Raw genomic sequence first — 23,106 nt, 5'->3', positions numbered from 1 at the left:
CACTAATCTAGCCTCATTTGAGCACCTGAGCCTAGACAATATTAATTCAACACAGATTCAGTCTCTGTTAATATATCCTTATTAATGACCAGAGTTTTTAGTCACAGCAGCAAAAACAATATCAGGCTTCATTCAGTCATCTTATTGTCATGTTGTAGTAAACTCCAGTTTTGGAGTGTAGGAAATAATGACAGCAGTATATTTACATATAAATTGCACTCAATGCTCTGTGCACAACTTGCATGATGGAATAACTTTCATGATAGAACACAGCACAAAAGAAAGAACTTACACATCTTTTTTCTCATACCATGTTCATTCAATATTTTAATTCCCTTCCTTCCTAAAGCTCCAATTAGGATAAATAAAATCAAGTGGTAAGGTCTTACTTTGAAAAACAGATGCTGCTCCACCATATGTTTGTCTCAAGAGAAATGCCTCTGCAGATGCCAATAAATGAGAGACACCCGTGACAGTGTTATTTGCAGCCAGTGGGAATATGAGCTTCTAAGAGAAACTTTTCAAGGAAAAAGAAATGTGATGCAATAAATATCTACACATTTACACCTAACACAAAGCAGGGCTTAGAAAGGTAAATCACCCCATTGCAGATTGCAAGTATTCTTTTATATTCTTATTATGCCAAAATAATTAGTGACAATAATGTAACTTAAAATATCTCCAATGACAACAAACAAATGTAATGGAAGAAAATGTATTACTATCAACATCATTATAAACTATTTGCTGCTCTTTTAATAAATATATTAATCTCTATGTGTTTCAAGCCAAAGAACATGAAAATAAGAATCAGCAATGACGGTTATGTTTTCTCAATTATCTTCTCCTTCTCTGAAAAAGTAATAACCAAAATTTATGAATGCATATGAGGTAGCATTTATATCTTAATTGGCTCTCACTGAAATATGGGAAATTCATATCTTATAGAAAATGAAAAATGCTTCAGATGTACTTTCTGTCTAAATAAGGGTGAAAAACAAAGAATTGTCAGGTTTTTTCCCATTACAGAGAGAGTACAGTAATGAAAATGTTCAATAGCAATTAAGAAATAATTCAAGACCAGGAGAAAACCAAACAACTAAATGCTTCAAGCTGTCAATATCCATATATGAAATGAGATTTAAAATTTTTATTGTAATCCAGATGTTCCCAATGTTTCTTTTCAGTGGAATCTTTTCACTGATAAGCTAAATCCTCAAGTTCTGCTGATCTATGACAACACCATGGAGTGATGGTGACTTAATCCATTGTTGTCAATAAACACCAGGATGTATTTTAACACGAATACTACAGTGACAGAACCACCCAATATGAAGTGAAGATGATAATGCAATCATGCATGAAATATGAATGACTACCTAGTATGAGAAAAGCAGCTAAACCTGACACAAATAATGAATATTTTTATTTTGTGGAGAGTATTGGTATAAGCTTCTTTTCTATTTTGCAACCAAAATGTAAGCTATTTAATATCTTAATTTCATCACTTCAAAAAATGTTATTTTCTTATCAAGCTGAAATTATAGCAAGACATTAGAGGAAATTTAATTTGTGTTGTAATTTTTAAGCACAATCTTTTTTCACACAGGACACTATTTTCTATTATTTACAGTTTTTCATATTTTAGCTATTCCCAAATAATTGCCTTCTTTTAATCACTCCTTTTGACAGTCTCTATCTTTCAAATTCATGTTTATGTTTACTTATGTCTTAAGTATTGTCAGAATATGAAACTCTAGAATAAACACAATTGCAGTGACATAAAGAAAATACTCTTTGGGTGAGTTTCCTCTTAACAAACTTTAGCTTAATAAATAGGCATCTGACCTAAGGCTCCACTAAGAGAGAAATGAGCTTCCACAGAGTTATTTATGTTACTGATTTCAGAAATTCAAGTTAGAACAGGGTGAATCACTTTCTAGATTTGTCTAAATCATTCTCTTGAGAGTAAAGTCTTATCCTGCTACACAGTACTACATATTTAAGTATAGGAGAGGTCAAATTGTGTGATTCATAACAGATGATCTAGTTACTCTATAAACAAAATTACTCTGACAATTTATCCCTGTTCACACCAAGAAAAGCATCATTGCAGTCTTATCTGTACAATCTTTCTCAAGCCTCTTCTGCATAGCAGACAGAGAGAAATGTGAGTCCTCTCTAAAGGCAGCCTCCCTCAGTGGGGATGGCGGCCTGTCTTGTAGCAGCAAAAATTTCTCACTGAGCAGGTGGACACTGCAATTTCCTTCCAGCCAGCTGCACACCTCTGCCTATGCCAGGCAGCCCAGCACCATCCACCCAGTACCCAAAACCAAGCTGTAAGGAATTTGCCTTTTTAACTTGATTGCTACCCCCTCCCTCAAACCACATCATGTGTTAGCCCAGCTGCACTCAGTTCTTTAAAATGTAACCTGTAGTAGCAGTTGTGTGCTTAAGGACCAGGTGTTTGTTGGTTCTTGTACTAGGAACATTCACGAATCAATTTGGATAATCTGTGCTAGTTATCTTTTTTTTAAGCATAAAGGTTTTTTGTGAACAGCTATATAAAAAATAATAAATCAAGATATAAAGTCAATAAAACTGTGGCAAATGGGGAAAAGTGAAAGAGAGGTTGGTCATTATTTCAGAGGGAAGGAAAATGGTAAGCAGGGTCAACCTGGGAGGAGAAAATAGTAAGTTATATGATTGGGATTGTAGGGTGTTCTTGTTGAGCAGCCCTGCACAAATTCAGTGGAGCTCTGTTAAGAGCAGAACAAAAAAAATCTGTAATTGCTTTGACATTTGCATCTGATTTCACTCTGGCTCGGACACCTGGGTTGTTCTCCCTAATGCTGGCAAGGAAATGCTAAGAGAGGTGACAATGTCCTAACAACTGACATGTACACAAACAGCAGACATAAGATCAATTTCCTAAAGAAATGGGGATGAGGTGCCTCTCTGACATCTTGTTCTTTTATAGTTGTTGTTTTTCTTGTTTTACATTATCATGCAACAATATATGTATTTCTAATTCACACTTCCATTGGTCCGAGGTAAAAATCAGATGCCAGCTGAGTTCGTGTGCCACAATATTCCCCTAAGGCTTTGCCCTTCACCTCTGTCTTTCCTGCAGCCAGGTATCCTGCACAGAGTAAATGTTAATCACTAATGTTTTTATATCATGCAGCTTCTATTGAAATTCTAATAATATGGAATGATCAAAATGTAAGCAGAGTTTTCACACTCAGGCAGGCAATGCTATTCACAATTGCCATTCAGTCTTAACTGTGCTTTTACCTTTACCAAAGCCCAGTTGAGGTTAACTTTATCTTGAATGTTCTCCTTTAACAGAAGAGATCCAGCATGGGCTGATAATTGGCACAGGGAGTTATGTTATGTCTTTCAAATTTTGTGGTAAAGGGCTTCTTCCAGAATAAATAAGCATGTCCTTACTATATTCTCACATTCTGATAATTTCTGCCTGTCAGAATGGTGGACTTGGAGTGCAATTAAAATAGTGACATACAAATGTAATTAGGTGTGTGTTGCACACAGAGATTGAACAGTGACAAAGTTCATTGTACAGTCAGTGAAAATTCTCTTGAGCTCCTGGCATGTTGATGCTAAACCTGACAGTACCAGTTGAGTCAGCTGCAGTTTCCCTTGTCCTTGTTTATGTCTGATGTTTCATTGTCCATGACTTCCTCAATAATTTTCATCTACTCTATAAATGGATGCTATATCTAAAGCTTTTTTTTGCCTTTTTTTTTATTTTAGGAAACACAGAGTGTGTTTCAAACCACAAAGGAAGACCAGTGCACCTGAGTTACACGCTTTGGATGGCAGATGATTTATGAGTCTTGACAAGGCAATTTACAGATTTTCTATTTCTGCATTCAAAATACAGTTTGTGTCTAACAGGAACTCCTAGTGCTATGAATTACCATGAGAAACAAAGTCATAGTTGCTGTGACATAAAATATGGAGGATTATTATGGAAAGTGCACATTTAATCATGTATCATAGTTGGATGTATTCTGAATCAGTGTAAAGGAAATTTGATAATGAGTCCCCGCAGATTTTGGTATATAAACCAAAACAAAATCCTGTTTCTCAGATAAGTAAAAATGAAAGGGACAATAAAGGGGAAAAATAAAATATCCACAGCAAGTAAGTTAATTTAATATATCTTGGCAGTTTCAGTCATATTTAAAGCCAACTTTGGCAGATTACAGGCCTGGATTTGCTGCATTTCTATTCTAATAATAATGAAACATAATGTTAGAGTATTGCTTTGCTGAAGTATTTACTACTGAAGAGAAAATTGCTTTTATAATTATATATCCCAAATAAAATTTACAGAAATGCTGAAGACCATAAAAAAAGTAATCAACAAATTATAAGGTTTGAATTCTCCCAGTTAGGTGTGTACAACACTGTCATTACTGTTGAAAGGATTTAGGAACCTACACTGAATGATAAGCAGAGCTGATTGGATTTTACACTGTAATTTGCATTGTAGTTTTTCCTGCTAAGGATTTTCTACTGTAAAATTGTGTTTATTATAATTTTCCGTTTTTAATGGTTATAAAAACAAAATAGATATCAAGTTTCTGTGATAGGACATATGTAAAGGGCTCCCAAAAACTTAATTTCTCTCTTTGTTTATTCGCTCCATATGTAAAAACCAGTATTCCAGCCACGTGATAGATTATCTAACTGAAATGAAGCTGTTTCTTATATAGATAGATAGATAGATAGATAGATAGATAGATAGATAGTTATATATGTATTTATATATATACCCTTAAACTGTCTTGATGCTTACACTGTGTCTCCTTCTGGAATTCATCTGGTCATTAGAAACCACACTATCTTCTCAGCCAGGGAACCTATTTTTCTATTACAACAAAAATTATTAACCTAACTGTTATAAATATCTCTAAGAATGATTTTTTATTAACACTTAAATGTACATCTGTAATCTAAGCCATATTGTCCATACAACTTAATAACTTATCAATAATTTTGAAAGTTGGGGTTTTTTTTCAGGACACTAAGTATCAATTTAGAAAGCTCTGCTGTGGCAAAAATATAAAACTTCATCTTGATGTCATTTGCATCAGTGAGAACTATTTTATGGCAGCAATGGCTGAGTTATGTCTTCTGCTAGGAAGGGAAAATGTAAGCAAAGCACTGTTTTAAACAGGTATTTGCATACAAGAAAATGCTAAATCTTCCTCTCATTCTGAAGCTGGAATAGTAATGATATGCAATTTTGAAGAGGATTATTGATTAGTGATAAAAGAATATTTCCTGGTTGTGCTGTTTGTTATATCCGTGCAAAGGAAGGGGATTAAATACCAAATTTGTCTGTGATGCAGAGGGATTACTCTGCTCTGAACTGTAGATCTGCTAAGTATAGAAAAGGCCACTTCTTGAGAGACATCTGTTAGTTTGGATGTTACTCAGCTTCTGTTTCCCACCAAGATCACTGCAAATGAGAGAATGGGTAAGTCATTGGCAGGAAATACTCTGCCTGAGTTATTCTTACTCTGTTGAGCATATGGCTCCATTATCTGTCACCACTTAGACCAGTACCAGTTTATTTTGTTGAAACAAATGGAATACTTCTAGATTTCTAAATGCTTATGGGATACAAATAATTCTCATGGATAAATTTGATCATGAGAGTTTTGTTTTGTGGGCTTCATAAGAATAATTTTTTTCTCTTACGTCCATGAATTCAAATTAAAACAAGTATAAGAGATTTTTAAAGAATGTGCTATGCTTAATGCCATTAATTCTATTTTTTTCTAATGAATGTCTCCAATTAAACTAGAGCTGCCCCTTGAGATAAAAAAAAAAAAAATTAAAACTCCCTTCTTGTACTTTTTCCCTGCTCTGCCAATTCTTGGCTAAATTTCATGTGATCATGGCTTTATAAAATAAGAAGTGAACTGCATTTTTTTTCCCCCAAGCATGAAGGCAATTCATTCCAGAACTAGCCCTGTAAAGAGTGATCTGAAAAACAATTGAGCACACAGAGTGTGAAATTTTAAAGGATATTAGAAGACATTCATTGCTTTGAATACCTTACTGAGTGGTATACAACAGTGAAGAGCTGAAGAGATGATTAAGTCAATTAATAATCACAGAGAATTGCAACATATTTGCAATATGTCATCTCTACATGACCTTATGTGCTCTTGTATTGATACAACATCACAGTGAAGAAATTGCAAGGCATTATCAAGGCACCTTGTTGTGATTACTTTGTTGTTTTCCATAATTATTTTACACTATTTTTCTTATCTTTCTTCTCTTTCCTTTTAAACATAACTTCTTAGAGGAGCCAAATTACTTCACATTGTATATCTCTTTCCCTCTTTTTATAACCCCTTTTTTACTTTGGGGTTTTTTGTTTGATTTGCTGTCTTTTTGGGTGGACTTTTTTTTTCTTTCATGGATGATTATCAGTGACATGATATTGTTTGTTCATCATTTTATGACTTAACTCTTTACTAAGGCAATGGCAGAGATCTTACTCTCTGGGTATTTTCTGGTCATAAAAGAAGAAGAGCTTTATAAACTCTTACTGACTGTTTAGGAATTATAGTCAGGAACAAAAAATATACAAGTCCCTGTATTCCAGAACGATTCAGCTAACTCAGCCCTTTGTGAACCTTGATAATATAATTATAATTTAAGGAAGTATGTTGACTTTTTAAAAAGTCAAATTTCAAGCCTTTATAAATTCAAGCATCTCACATTTCAGCCCGAATGCAAGATGTGAGAGGTACAGATTCAACACAGCATATGGCTTTAAAGTTGTTATTACAGATTTAGGGCATAGAGCCATTTCCAGTCCTGTGAAATTACTTCCCATGAAATATAATCTTAAATTTGCATTTTTTCTGGTTTCCTCCATTATTTTATTCTCCATTTATATTTTAACTCCCACAGCACTCCCAACTAGATAATGCCAGCTGATGAGTCAGCGTCATGAAGGCAGCACAGACTCTATCATAACTAAGTTCAATTCTCTACTCTCTGAAGAGGCAGCCACCAGATTGTTGCAAAGAAAAATGACTTGTATTGCACATAAGATACGTGGGTATTCAGAGTGAGTTTTATATGACGTTCAGTATGAAATTAAAAGGGAAATATGATGATTTTATCCCACAGAAGGTGTAACAGTAGCCAAAGTAACTTTGGGAGACTTATGGTTGATAAATATGTAAGTAAAAAATATGGAAAAAATTTATTCTCTCTGTCTTTTCACATGGTAGCCTGAAACAATCTAAACACAAAGAAAGGAGAAAATTTATGGAATATGTGGGCTATGAGTACTCTGGATGTGTTTCTGCCACACAAATAGGAGTGCTGTGAAAAGGTCAAGACTAAAAAATGATAATTTTGAGCTGGGAAGGCCATGGTTTATATTCTAGGAGATTAGATGCTGCAAATGGAACCTTAGCTGTAGTAAAACAGGTTACATATCTGATCAAAAACAGTGTTTATAGGACAACTGTATAAAGGCAGCAGAATTATATTTTTCAAAGCCATTCACACCAAAAAATGATGCATTCCTGTCAGAAACTAGAGAAACGAGAGTTTGAGACTGAAATTCATCTGATGTAAAACACCTGACTTCTAGATCTTAGCTGGTCATCTACAGTTCCCTTTCTGTAAATGGAGATGAATCAAAATAACAAATTCATGTCATTATAAAGTAAATAGCTAAAATAGATTAGATTAATCACATAAGAAAAGCATTAATTTATCTTTTTCAACAAGAACAGCCTCTATAATTATTATTATTAATTATTCTCTGCATGTATACATCACAGATGTTTAATGTTAAGTTACATACATATCTTCAGTACACAATCCTTCCATGAACTTTAGAAAAATTTCAGATTTTTTATACCTATAGCAATTTACAAATTGAAACTTGGGAGATTGCAACCTTTATATGCATACAATTTTTTAATACAATGCAAGAAATAATCACCGATGTAAATAACAAGAGGGACAAATATTTTATGGATATATTGTACCAACAATGAATCCACAAAACACTTCAGAATGTTGTAGACAAGCAAATTAATAAAGCATTATTAATAATGGTAATAGTAGTAGATCAAAAGCTACTTTCAGTTAAAGTAAGAAAATCTGATTAAAATGTGCCTTTTTTAATCATTTGCTGAGAAGCAGAAAGTGATAAAATCTGTCGCCTGCATTCTTCTCCTCCATTCTTCTATGACATGCTGTCACTCCTTCTTTGTTTGCTTATTATTTCTGTAACAACAGAATAAGGGAAACAGCAGTCCACAGGAAACCCACAGAGGGTGTAAAAATGATGAAGAACTGGGTTTTTTTGACTAGATAGAAGAATATATCATAGCTTTATCTTCTGGTAACATACAATACAATGTTAGGCACAAAACATGGCCACTAATGAATTATAATGGTATCAGTCAACTGATCAGAATAATTTTGTCTTCAAGGGTTAATGCTTTAAATTTGACTATTCTCTCAAGGGTTTGTTCCCATGGTTTCTGAAAACTAAGGCAGCATATTTTAATTTAAGCTCTCAAAAGTCCAGCTGACAAATGTTACATGTTTTAGCCAGAGCATGAAGACACAGTAGCCATTTCAAGCCAAAAGGCAGCAGAAAGACCTGAGCTATTGCACGTGTGTTAAAGTGAGCAACTAAAAATATTTTGTTAGTCTTCTGTTTTGAAGCAGCTGTGCAGCAAAGAATGCAGCAAAGAATGCTCATAAATTAGCTTCCTAATACTTTTGAATTTAAAAGTGATTGTGATTCAAATCATACTTATGAAGTTTTCTTTCTTACTCTCTTATTACTCTCTTTCTTTCATAGTAAATCTTTGCTTACTAAGAAAAAGAAAAATATTAAGGTGTTTTGAAGTCTTGAAATTGTCCAGATGTTTAATTGTATAATCATGAAGATGGTTTTTTTAAAAGGAAATCTGGCTGTTGACTTAGCAAAGATTTAAACTAAGAAGCATAATTAGAGGTGCTAAATAATTGTTGTTGATATATGAGAATAGAATATTAATGAATGTTTAATAATTTTTTTCTATTACCTGATTAGTATAATTGAAGTTCTGCCTTGTGATTAATTCACAATTCTCTTTACCCTGAAAGGCAACAAACTTTGAAAAGTCTCTTGAAATCCCTATTTCCCTTCTATGTTGATAACTGACATCAGTTGAAATCTCCCCACATGCAAGACTGAGCAAGAGAGCCCTCTGGCCTGGCAGGGGTTTACGGTATTTCCTATTTTCCATGGCTTAGCTGAGTCTACCTCGCCTTTAAAGCAAGATGTGACTGCTTTGCTTTTTGCTGCAGAGAATCATGAATGAATGGTAGGTATTTATGAATGAATTTTAGGTAACTTCTAGTTTGTTTTGTCTTCCAAATCCTTTCCTTTCTCCAGCATGCTTCTTTCATAGCTGAAGATAAAAAAAAGCTAACAACTATGGTGTCCATATTTTTGCAATGATTTTGTAGACTTCAGTTCATCTCTCATCATATCTAGAGTAGAAATGAAAGAACACAGAGTCTCAATGCTATTACTTTTTTCAGAGTCATTATGAGGGGGGCAGATGTAAAAGAATTCTGTACTTTACATGAGAAAAATGTTAAAAGGTTTGCTTTTCCTAGTAAGCTATTTCATTCTTTCATTGTCACGGGCTAGTTTGCTCAACAGAGCAAGAGAAGATGATGGATGACCCCGAGATTAGTTCAATAAGTCAGATAATAGAGTGAGTTAATTAACTTGGTAATATTAACCATTGATAATTTCTAAGGGCAACTGGCTCCTTAAGATTTGATAATATTCTTGCTCAAACAAATCAAGGTTTAGAGCTGACCCCAGTTTTGGTGTCCCTTGGTTTTGAGTGTTTGACAGAGCAGCCAAAGGTCTCTCTCCCTCACAGTGTTCTTTCCTGCTGTACAGAAAATAACATTTTGCTGAAAATTCTTCATATCAAAGCATTTTTTTAAACCACAGGTAACTGATAGAAGTGAGAGGTGGAAACAGATGAAGTGGAAAAAAGTGAATGAGATCATGAGCATTGCTCTAATTCTTGAGGAAGGCAGCAGCATTAGAGATAGTCCAGGCAAGAGGTCTGTCTCATTTTCCAAGTGGTGCTACTGCCATGCAAGATAAGCAAAAAACAGCTGGATTTTATTGTTACTCAGTTTCCTTATTAAACATTTCTTATTCAGGAGAACAAGGTATGTTAAATGCACTAGTGTTACATGAATAATGGTAATCCAACTAGGAGACATTCCTAAAACCTCAAACTATAATAACTTCAAAAAGTAAAAAAAAAAATTATTAGGTAAAAAAAATCCATGTAAAATCAAGAAAAGAAAATAAGATAAAGCTTTCTAACAGATCTAACAGATGGGTCAATATATTATTTTGAAAAGTATATTTTGGATTCCATTCTCATTCATAATTTGAGATCACATGGTAAAAGGAATTAAAGGAGTCAAATAAGGAAAAAGAAGGCCCTAATAAAGATTTTCCTTAAAAGTATAGTAGGCTGAAGAACAGAATGAGAGCAGATTGGAAGTACTCTCTGAGAAACTAGATGATATTGTGGTTGAATGGGGTACAAGATGAAAAATCTGCATACATACATAACTTGAGAAAACCAGCCCGTTCTTTCCCTTTGACTTTTTTTCCAGTGCTTCATTTGGAAATGATCAGAGGGGCTTTTTTTTCTTCTTCTATTGTATAGCTTTGAGGAACAAATTATTTTTTACCTAAACAGACAAATGTAGCTTTCACAGAGTGTAGGTTCTTTAATTAAAAAAAAGCCATGAAAAAAATTTGAGTTAGAGGAGCTTTTTGTGTCATCACCACATAATTGATACTCCTCTGAAGACACCAAAGAATGGCAGTATTAATTTAAGTTTCAAAAAAAAAAGTAAAGATTCTAATGAAACTACAGGACAGAGGTAGATTTCTTTCTTCTTTTCTTTTTTTTTTTCTTTTAACATTAAGGCAAAGAGTGGTACTGCAAAACCAATTTACAGAGCAAGAATATGCTCTTGATTAGAGAAGCTGGTTTCTTTAAAAGCTTAAATACAGTCTTGATACTTCAGTGTCACTTGGAGTTGTGTCAAAGTCATAAGTTATTGTTCAGACAATGGAGAACATCCAGAAAGATATTTCTGGGAGTACTGAGCTGTACAGCTGTGACAATAAGCAGTTTTTTGTCTTTGGCGTTTAGTGATGTGTAAAACATCCACCTTCTCCAGAATGGGCTCCTCTCTCTACAGGTCTGCGGGTCCTTTCCAGGCCCTTGTCCCAGCAGGAGTTTCCCATGGATTCACAGCCCTCTTTGGGCATCCCCCTACTCTGGCACAAGTCTGCTCCCTGGGCTGCAGGTGGATCTCTTTGTGCCCATGGGCTGCAGGATCACAGCTGCTTCACCATGGTACTCACCATGGCCTGCAGAGGAATCTCAGATCCTCCCCTCCTTGGTATCTGCAGGCTTCTTTCTCTCACATGTTCTCGGTCCATTCTTCTCTAACCACAATTACATCTGCACAATAACTTTTATTTTCTTCTTAAATATGTTATCACAGGGACTTTATCACCATTTCTAATTCACCCAGCCTTGACCAGAGGCATGGCCACCTTTGGAGCTGCCAGGGATTGGCTCTGATGAACATGTAAGAAGCTTTTGGCACCTCCTCACAGAAGGCACCCCTGTAATGCCCCCACTGGCCATACAAACCCAATACAGAAATCTTCTCTGCCTGAGATGCTAAGGATCCTAGAAGCCAAAAAGTATCTGAGTGTACACCTGGAACAGTAGACCCAGATCACAGCCCATCACAGCTTTTTCTGCTGAGCAGCTGGGTACTTGGGGTTGGAAATGCACGTTTGGGGGAGGTTCTCAACTCTCCACCAGGCAAGCTGAAAGGAAGCCAAGAGCCTTGAAGCCTTGGCTAGACAGAGCAACCTGGCAGCCAGGACTCACAGCCCAACAGCATGCCATGTGGATCCTGAAGAGCTGGTAGCCTGGAAGTTCACCAACATCCTTCAAAAAAGGCAGTTGGGTGAGCTCTCACTGTGGATTACTGCTGGAAACCTGCCCCTTTCTGTCACTACTTTGTCAAAACTGAACTGTCTCCTGCAAAGACTTTAGTTTTGATGAACTTGCAGTCTCTGCTCCATCTAACAATTTCCAAAACTCTGATTCAGGAGTCTGTAATTTGGGCAGTAAGGCTCTTCAGTAGGAAAACAAATGTTCTTAGGAAACACATGCAGTTTTGTACGACTGGCAAAGAAAATTCCAAACTAAACTAATTGAGATATTCTTTCATGCATGACGGATCAAAGCTGCTTTGCCTGGCTTCTTTTTAACATTTTTAGTTTGTTGGGTTGATCAGCTACCCTGATGTTCTCAACATCATTTTGGAAAGTGTTGCCACTAGTGAACATCAGTGAAGTAACTCAGCTAATGACTCCATCATTAAAATGTAGATATATCTATAGATTAAAAGCTCCATCTATACTGCAAGGAGAAAGCTGAAGTACATTAATGTTAATTTTTCTCTTTTTAATAGTCTACATAAATATGGGATTTATTTAATCTATATTGATTTTTATTTAATCCAGTGTTTCTATAACTTGAAACACCAGGTGCAAAGGAAGGAACCTGTTTACTAAAGTCCTGATTTTTGAATTGTCATATTTTAGGATCATTTTTTCCATAAAAGTAATGTCATTTCTTTATTGCCCTTTACGAATAAATCTTTCTATATAAGCTGAGAACAACATAATGTGATAAATAACTTTGAATGGCTGTGTTATTCTACATTTAGACACAGAATGGCATTGAGATTTTGTGGGGTTTTTGTCTCTGGTCTCTGTAAACAATCGTCAAAAGATATATTCTATATCTATAAAACAGATTTCAGATAGTTCACAAGAGCATAAATGAATGTAAATAACACAATGGAAGTATTTCAGCAGAGGTTCAACTCTTCTCAAGAGTATCCTTCACACAAATGTAATGTCACTGCACTAGCAATGTCTGGATATTCTGGATTTCAAAAGGATTGTGTGTTATTCATTTATTATGGCTAGGATTTCAAAGCAACAAAGAAACTGAATTCAAAGTCAATAAGAATTGTTGGGGATTTTTTATACATTCTCTCTTACTCTGTGCCCTTTTTTTTCCCCCAGAAATTATAATTTCTGTGGGAACTTGTTTTGTTAGAGCTTTGGTTTATTTTTTTTAATTTGATTTTTAAAAATTATTTAATTTGATCTGATTTGGATTTCACTATGGTTTGTTTGCCATAACACTGATGTGAGCTTAAATTTTATAGCTATGGTTCATCAGTACCTAATGATATCAGGTGCCCAACAACAGAGATAATAACAGATCTCTGAAAAAAAAGACACCAACCGATGCACAGATTCATTTATGTTACTTCAGTGAGATTGTATTGATTCTATCAAAAACCCTGAAATCACCAGAAATGTTATAATTTAAAGCAATGTGAGGGCTCCGCTGATCTTTTCCAGTGCAGAAAACCACACTACACTCAGATAACTTCTAGTAGTCAAAACTTATTGAAGTCAAAACTATGCACTGTTTTTTTCAGAGAGTGGCTATGGATCACATTTACTTTTCAATTGGTGTAGACTGTCCATTTCAAGAAGGCAGTCAAATTACCTGGCCATTCCAGGTGTCTAGACCTTTCTTTCATGGTTCAAAGCACCCTTCCCTGAGAATGTAACACTTTGGATTAAACTCTGAAAAGATCATAAATACTGTGCAAACTTGCTGCAGAAAGTGCAGCATCAGTTTGATATATGAGTACTTTAATGTTAGTTCCTTGTGTCTCCTGAAATAAGGAAAAGAAAAATGAAGGAGGAAAACAGGGAAAGGAGGAAAACCTGTTTAATACAAATATATTGACCTTGTTTCATGGGGAACAGAGGGAGAATTGGGCTGTTAAGCTCCTGTATCATGAAAGAATTCAAAATTTTCAACAGGATTTCTGTAAAAAATTATATATTCTGATCAAACAATCTCCTCTTCCATTTTTGATCTTTGAACAGTGAGGAATTTTCTGTGCAGGTAAAAAAAAAATATTGATTTCTTTCTAGTCCATTTGCATTTGATCCAGAGAATATTTTGTGAGATATGACTAATAGATTTTTAATGCAAAAATTTTGAAGCATCAAAATTGAGATTAAACTGATTGATTATTACCCATTACTATAGGTAGTAATATTGGGAATCCCAGTTTAGGGCTAGAGCAACCGACAGGGGTATACCTGTTGCTTTTGCCTTTTTCTACTTTCAAGAAAAAAATTGAGGTATTGCATGGTCATTAGAGGAAAGCTCCTTCCTATCTCTTATGAAATTTCCAAGGAGAATAATAAAGAAATAAATTTTGCATTGACAACATAATATTAAAAAAATCTCCTTAGTTAACAAGTTCAATGTTTCATACGTTTACAAGTATTTTTCTGACTCTTGCATTTTCTACCACACTGGCAAGTTGTGCCACTAAGTTGCACAGATGTAAGAGTATCCTAAGAGTTTTTACCTGAATGTGTCAAAAAATACTTATTCTAAAATAAAAAGAAAAATACCTTTTTGAGTGTAAATTTTTAATTCAAACTTTTTTTTCTATCCTCTCCTCTCTTTATCCTTCTAAATCATTTCCTTCATAAACTAAGCAACTATTCAGTTGTTTAGTAGTTAGTAGACAGGTTCACTCTTTTTTTACATTTTCTTGGTTTGGCTTATTTTGTTTAGGTTTGGTTTGGTTTAGTATGTCTTGGTTTGGTATGGTTTGGTTTGATTTTATTGTGGGAAAATTCAGGTCTGGTTTTAGGATTTAAATGATGTGAACACAGGGCAAGGTAGATCTTGTGATAAATCTTCTGATCTAGACTTAATAGCCTATGTGAATATACCAAAACACCCTAAATAATTTAAATATTTTTGATAGCATTGTCATAATATTTGTTCTTTGCCTAAGTTTCCACTGCACTTTCAGACTATTAAATGTTTTATTTCAAGCTTCTCGCACAGACACTATATATTTTTCCTGTCCATTCTATTTCTAATTTGGCACTCAAAGCTAAGCCAACATGAATTAATCTTTCCTTTCCCAGCTGAAGAAGGATCTGTTACAAAGTTCCTAATATGAAAAAATGCACAGCCTGATTTTCATGAAGCCCTTTCTAAAAAACTTTCCAAATTATGTAAGTGCAGCTAAGGAATTCCTTATCTGTTATTGAGATGTGTCTCAATGTCTGTAAACCCATTTGCCTAAATGTGTCATCCTACGCAACCACACCTCTCAGGTTCACACATTCCAGCCGTACAAAATGGTTGGACTGCTTGTACAGCTATTGGCCATTTTTGAAGGCTAGAAGATATCTGTGATACTAAACACTAATTTTTCAATGTAAACAAGTTAGGTCAGCATATCAGAAGATACTGACACATGGTTAAATACTCAGTAATCAACTGGATTTCTCTAAAGGGCTTAGTAACCAGTAGCTCATGGATCCAAACTGCATGTACATCACTAATCTTCTCTGAAAAACTACCTAGTATCAAAGAGCACCATTCTGCTAGTCCACCTTTGGAGTGTGTTGACTTTGTTTTGATTACAACTTTTCTAAACTGATCAAGAAACATATCCTCTTAATAATTGTGAACCTGTGCAGATAATGATTTCCATATGAAATGATTGATAAATGAGTGAATAGTTGTAACAAAATTTTTGGTGTAGTATCTATATGAGAAATAGGCATATGACCTCGATTTTTTATTTTAACTTCCATGTTTGTTTGTTTTAGTTAAATGTAATTCAGCTACTAATTCCACCCCACCCACCCCCACACCCCTGACTTATATAATAGATTCTGATTCACTTTTCAGTTCCATAAAAAATTTTTAATCAGGTTTTTATTGTATCCACTGCATATTTATCTGGCTGAATGATCATTTCTATTGTGAGGCTGAAAGCTGAAGTATTCTACTTCAGCTTTCATGAAGAATCTTGTGCTGTAAACTATGACAAGATAACACAGGTAAATAGAGGCTACATTTCTGAGGTGAGATCTATTCTCACCTTATTTACCATATATTCACACGAAACATTGAACAGTGCCAAGTAAAAAAAAAAAAAAAGAAAAATCCTGCATATATATGCTTTTAGTTCTAAATAGCTTTTATTGCACATTAGAATGTAAACAACAATTTGCATTTTCTTCCTAAAAGACAGCGCAATGGATCAAAATATGCTCATGCTGTTTAAATGTAGATGTTCAGATAAAATTTAATGAAGAAACCCTTTCTCATGGTGAGAAATATGATTATAGAAAATGTTTAATAAGTTGTGGTGCTGGAAAAAAACATTGCTCATTTCAAGTAACTAATGGTAAATATGATAGAGAACATAAACCAGGAATGAGTTATTTCCAACTTCAAACTATCCTGAACTTATTTCAGTCTTATATATTCTTGTATTTGTTTAAAGTTGGACTTAAAGGGACTTAAAAAGGAGTGAAGCCAAGGGGAAAAATCCAGGAAGACAACCAGAAAAGATAGAGAGCTGTGCAAACAAATGTAAAAGTAGACCACATAAAGGCTTAGATAAAGTTGTTTAAAAATCTAATAAAAAAGTCAGATCACCTTTTATCACAACCTGGATTATTTGTTTTATCTATGAACTATGTTTCATCTATATATATGGCTTTCTCTTTCCTCTAGCAATCTGTAATATTAACTTTAGCTTTATTGACTTCCCTAGTGGGAAATTAGGTTGGTTGAAAAATTTACTCTTCCTTCTTTTTATTTTTTTTTTCTGGAAAACAAGCAAACAAATAAACCTAAAGCCCAAACAAGTTTTCATAGGAAGAGAAATTCTTTTGCTTCACTAGTAGCTTAAAACTTATTTCAAGAATAAGTATTCCTATCTCTTATTTGATTAAGATACATGTGGTGTTTTCCCCTTTCAAGAACAAATTATGCATGTCACACATGCTGACAGGTATATATTTTAAGGTTTATCAGTAATGCCACAGAATGCCCAGAGTCCTAAATTTCAATTTTGCTCTCAAAGTGGGAAAGTACCAAACTACCTTATTCAGTGCTGAGAACAGATTAACTGATTTTATTATCTTTCTTAAAAGAAAACCAGAATGTGTAGCCTAATCAAAATATTGTAAAAGGTCTGTCTACACAGCATATTTTCTTACCTTTAAGAATTCTTCAAAGTGCTCTGATGAAAAGAGTTTAATGAGATTTCTGTGCTTCTTTCTGTCCACTGTACAAGAATCTCAAGCCAAACATTCAGAGCTCAGTTTAGGATTAGCTGAGGGTGTCCATCCAGCTGCAGGACGTAATGTGTTATTTAATTCTTTAACTGAAATTTTTTATTATCTTTAGCACGATGAAATCTTTCTAACAGAAACGGCGACTATAAAATCATATCACCCCGATATTAATGATGTCCGAGGGTTTGGATTTTCTTCCTAAGCTGGAAGTGTGTTAAAGCTAGAAATAAAGATTTGCAATAACAGAGTTTCTTATTTTAGAGTTGCTAACAACTGAATCCGTATTTCTATTACTGTTATTTGGGAGAAAAGAGTTGGATGCATCCTCTGAACTTATTTCCAGTGTTGAAATGGAATTCAGTAATTTGTGCAAATCTGATTCATAAAGCTTTTCCTTTCTGCTTGAAGTGTTAATTTTTTTTCAAATGGGAAGTGCAGATGAGGACTTCAGAAAGGACAGAGAGGTAACTGAAAGGACTACTGATATATAAAGTGATGAAGCAATAAAGCATTAAAATTAGCCTCAGCCTAATGAGGGATGATAAGGATTAATGTAACAGCTTGTCAAAGGGAGGTGGGAGAAAAGCCTGCATGAAAAACTATATTTACCAGTAAACAATTAATACATTAATTCCTTAAAAAGAAAAAAACACTGGGAAAAAATGTGGGTGACATTGCGCTCTGCTATTCTAGTCACTTCACCTCCCTATCCCTTTCATTAACATACTGAGTTCTGTCTCATAAGTCGCAAGTTTTGTGCCTCCTCTCAGTCCCAACAAGCTGTTCCTGAACATCTGACTGATCATTAAGAACTTTCATCTCACTCCAGATTAAATTTTTCATCACCAGTTTGCCCTTCTGTGTGATACAACATAAGAGCTGTTGTACTCTTCTGCAAGGTCTGCCATTTTCAATAATTACTATTTAGGGACCTTGAATTGCAGAAGTCCAAACTAAACTGGAGACCAGAAATGTTGCTCTTCTTCTTTTCACTGTAGCAATGTGGATAGAAAAACAGAGCAAATTTTTGGCAAAATGATGGAAAAATTTTTTCAAATGTCACATAACTATTCATTGATCAGAATCTGAGTGTGGCAAGCCAAATTTTTCTTTCTTTATAACAAGTGTTTCAACCTATTTTATACAGATATGTCTATATTTGGAGCTCCAAACTGTATTTACAAAGCCCAGGAATCCAGATCAAGAGTTTCAACCTTAACTTCTTCACCACTGTTTCAATATGATCTTTTGAACTTGATGTATATAGGCAGTAGCTAAGCAGTAAATAGATCTTACTAGAAGTAAATACTTTTCTCCAAATCCACTTCAGTTAAATTTCTTGTTGGCTTTTGGGCTATTTTTTCCCCTGAATAATCTGTCAAGGTATACATTACCTAGCATTCCTCAGCCCTCTATAACATGTAATAGATAAGAGTTAGCCACTACATCTGTCTTTTCTTATTTGCTATACTGACACCTAAAAATACTTCTCAACATTAACAACTTTGATATTAACTTTTTGATATTACCTTTGATATTATGCAATCAGGTAACTGCTTAGCATCCTTAGCCGAATTTTAAAAGTCACATTCCTTAGCTTTCTATCAAGGTTCTGAATGTCATCCTTGGCCTTCCTGTGCTTGCTCCATTCTGAGTTCTCTTTTCATGAGCATCAGTAACAAGAGCTGTGTACGCATTCTGCAAGAAGACTAAGCTGGCATGAATTTACAGTGAGATCAATATCTTCCTGCCTTCACTGGAAATCTCTGTTCTGCTTTACTAAGACTTTTTTGTCTCTTTCACAGCTACATCAGGTTAGTAGCTGGAAAATATTCTGTAGTCAACAAGCAGCACTAAAGTCCTTTCATCTATTTTTCTGTAGATAAGTTCCTAGATTGATGTCACAGAAGTTTATCTTATTAGACCTGAAGCTTATAATCCTGCATGTTTACCAATTGCATTGCATCTTAAAATCCCTGTCATTGCAATCGTGAGTTCCTCTTTATATGTTAATTATTTTTTTTGTAGACAACATTTTCCAACTCCATTTCATCACAAATTCTCTGAGGCAAATCTTGTCCTTTCTGTTTTAGGTAAAAATACTAAATAAATCTGTCCTAAAAATTGTTCTTGTGAAATACCACTGGAAAGATCCCACAAAATCTCTTGTCATCTCCTTTTCAGGTTTTTTTTCCTTTGCTTTTTAATTAAAGTATAATCCAATCTCCACTACTTTTTTCCAATAAAGAATTGAAAGAGATGCTCTCCTCTGGTCCAAATAAGAAAAGTACTGCAGGTCTCACCTATCTAAAAAAAACCCAGAAAACCATAGTAATTTATATTAGAATATGCTATGATTGATAAACCAAGATTGCACATTTCATTTTGAAATTTTTAAGCCTTCACATATTAATAATTTGTTGTGAGACTATTAAAACTAGAGAAGTCAGAAACCTTCTGACTAAATCTCTTATTTTCAGATGGCAAAATCCAAATTTGTTTACTAAGTTGAACTAAGTAATATTATTTTTGCTTCACCTGAATTTCCATTAGTCAACTCACTTTTTTTATTATATTCAGTATCTCCCTCTTTTTTTGAGTGTAAATTCCAAACATTCTTTTAATATGCATCTACACCCTAAATTTGAAGAAACTTCATGATTCTTCCAGTTTTAATTTCACAAGCTACAACTTTGAACTGATTTGATTTGGTGGTCATTCTAATAATTAGAGGTCACATTTTTAAAAATGCTTTTTGCAAACAGCTAGCTTGTTTTATTTTTCTAGCTGAATTCGAGTAATTTATGAAACTTAACAATTATTCTGTCTATTTTTTATTGCTCAGTCATGTGTCTCATGAACCTGTGGAAGACAGGTTTATGCCACTGAGCTTTGAGACTCATCTGCAACATAAAATTTTCCTAATTGAGATATATTTTTGAAAGCTAATCAAACCCAGATTCTTCAGTAAAACTGGGCTACTTGTTACTGAGAATGTATTGTCTGGATTTTAGATTGCTAGAAGAAAATAGCTATGAATAAATTTGTCTCTGGGTGTCTCAATTTCCACTTCAACACAAGAGAAAGATTGTAAATGGAAATTTAGGCAGAGTCATTGGAATGCCTGTAAAACATCCCTGTACAAATGAATCTGATATCTGTTAACTTGAGCATATATCTGGCCCTGTACTCATATGCAGAAGAATCTACCAGCACACTCTCTAAAACACCATTTTTTAAACTTTTTCATGAGTAAAATGTTCCTTTTAGAGCCAGCAACTTCACTATTGTGAATAAACTTCATTTTAACTGTTTTAAAGACTCCTAAATTACAATTAGTCAGACATATGTTTTCTGATATATCAGTCCCAAAGGAGCTTCAGGATATGCAACTTTACATTTTAGACGAAGGATTTATAGCTAGGCAAGATTTTTGGGAAGGAAATATTTTAGTTCACACTCTCTATAATAAAAGAAAACAAACACATACACATGCACAAGGCATATTCAATGTCTTCATTAACAACGTTCCATTACAATCTACTTTAAACTTAATATGACACAAAATTATGAACTGAAATTTAAGCAATTCTGGAGTGCCTGTAAGATTAAATAAAAACACAGTATGTGATGGTATGATTATTTTTAGAAGAGTTTGCACACATCAATTCTATTAATAATGTGATTTAAAATATCAATATTTATTTTTAATTTCCCAGGAATGTGTAACCCTTACACATATTTAATAACAGCAGAGACTACTCTCTATTACTGCAGGATGTAGCTTAAGCATCTGGACCATAGAGTCTGCCATGGTTTAATCCCATCTAATAGCCAAGCCCCATGCAGTGGTTCATTCACTCCCACACCAGAGGGAATGAGGAGAGAGTTAGAAGAGTAAAACCTAGAAGATTTTGGGTTGAGATATAGACTGTTTAATAGGGAAAGCAAAATACACACACACAAAAAGCAAAACAAGGAATTCTCTCACTACTTCCCATGGGCAGGCAGGTGTTCAGCCATCCCCAGGAGAGCAGAATCGTATCATGCATGATGGTGACTTGGAAAGGAAAATGCCATCACTCCAAATTCCCTCCCCTTCCTCCTTTTCCCCCACATTATGTACTGAGCAGGATGCTATATGGTCTGGAGTATCCCTTTGGTCAGCAGGGATAACCTGTCACAGTTGTGTCTCCTCCCAGCTTCCCATGCACTCCCACTTTTGTGCCACTGTGGCTGCACAAAAAGCAGAAATGACCTTGGCTCTGTGTAAGCCCTGCTCAGCTATAACAAAAATGTGTCTATACTATCAACCCAGTATTGAGGATATTTAAATCCAAGACATAACCCCATGCAAGCTACTGTGAAGAAAATTTACTCATTAACCCAAAAGTGACACAAGAAGACCAACTTTTCTTGATTTCAATTTTAGTTTTATTATTAAATCAGTTCCTCTAAACAAACTATTTCTCAAAGAAAGAACTGGCAAGATAGTTGAAATAAGAAAACATACACTGCATCCTGAGGCAAATTTTTAATAATGACTTAATTTTTTAAGTTTTCATAGTCAGCAAGTGATTTATTTACTAATTTATTAATGATACACCCACCAGGGGAGGTGGGCAACAGAGAGTGTCCTGTCCTTCCTTGCTACTCTCACCCTCACCACAGCTGATGTTTCTTCCCAGGGCAGGTTCAGAGGTGGGAACCTCATGTACCTTGGGATACCTGACCAAGTCCTCTCACCAGATGGAAGGATGAGTATCCCTCCACATCAGCTTCCACAGTGTTATGGAACTCCAATCTCATCAAAACAATTTTGTCTTCCACTGGTTCATTATGGATTGTGGTCAAATGTGTAGCCAGAATGTCATTCCAGTCTGAAGGACTGGGCTGTGTGGCCCTCAATGCACATATTACCTTGCTGATCGGGCTATTTGGTCAACTTTGGTCGAATCACTCAGTCAGTGTGAGGGTAGAATAAGCCAACAGCATCACTTCAGGAACCGTCGAGCTGTGTCCAACCAAAAATCCATGGGCCAGGCTATGAGAAACAAACACATTAAAATTGTTACCATAAATTTGTTTCATCTTATTTAGTGCCATCTCTGGTCAGTGAGTGCAAACAAAAGAGAGAGATTAATTATAACTACGTAACACTGGGACAGACATCAACTCAGTTACCCCTGGGGATATTTGGTGGGACTACAGGGGGATGTGACCTCTGCAGCTGAGCCCAATTACAACCACAGTCTTGTCTTAAGAGAGTCATAGTTATGTTATCTTGCTATCAAATGGGGTCTAAATACAGTCTACAGAGCACCCAAACCACTTCTCTGTTTATTACATTACCTCATGTTTGCATTTACATAGGGCCTGAACCCAATAATTAAATTAACTCAGCTTTTGCTGGAGATCTGATGCAGAACAGCTGCACAGCACCAAAGAATCTGTCAACTGATGCATGTTACATTAATCTTGTGGGACTCTGCTGCCTCCTCACTCAAGGAAGTCCCCAGTGCTAGGCATCCAGGTGGAAGGTGATTATACAACATCCCATTTGTTGTACAATTATTCCCTCGTCTCCTTCATGTTTATTTTGGAAGGAAAGAGTAGGCTCAGACAGATAGATAGACATCACTTCTCTACCTATTTTTTCAGCTTCAGCAATTCATCCCATTCTACCATATGTTATGACCTATATCTAGGTCATATCTCTGGAGAGCCCAGTT

The sequence above is a fragment of the Melozone crissalis genome, unplaced genomic scaffold, assembly GCF_028551555.1.
Source record: "Melozone crissalis strain CALT ecotype California unplaced genomic scaffold, PUWL_Pcris_2 ptg000004l_1, whole genome shotgun sequence".
Classification (NCBI taxonomy): domain Eukaryota; kingdom Metazoa; phylum Chordata; class Aves; order Passeriformes; family Passerellidae; genus Melozone; species Melozone crissalis.
The sequence above is the reverse complement of the archived record's forward strand: the minus strand, read 5'-3'. Positions refer to the sequence as shown.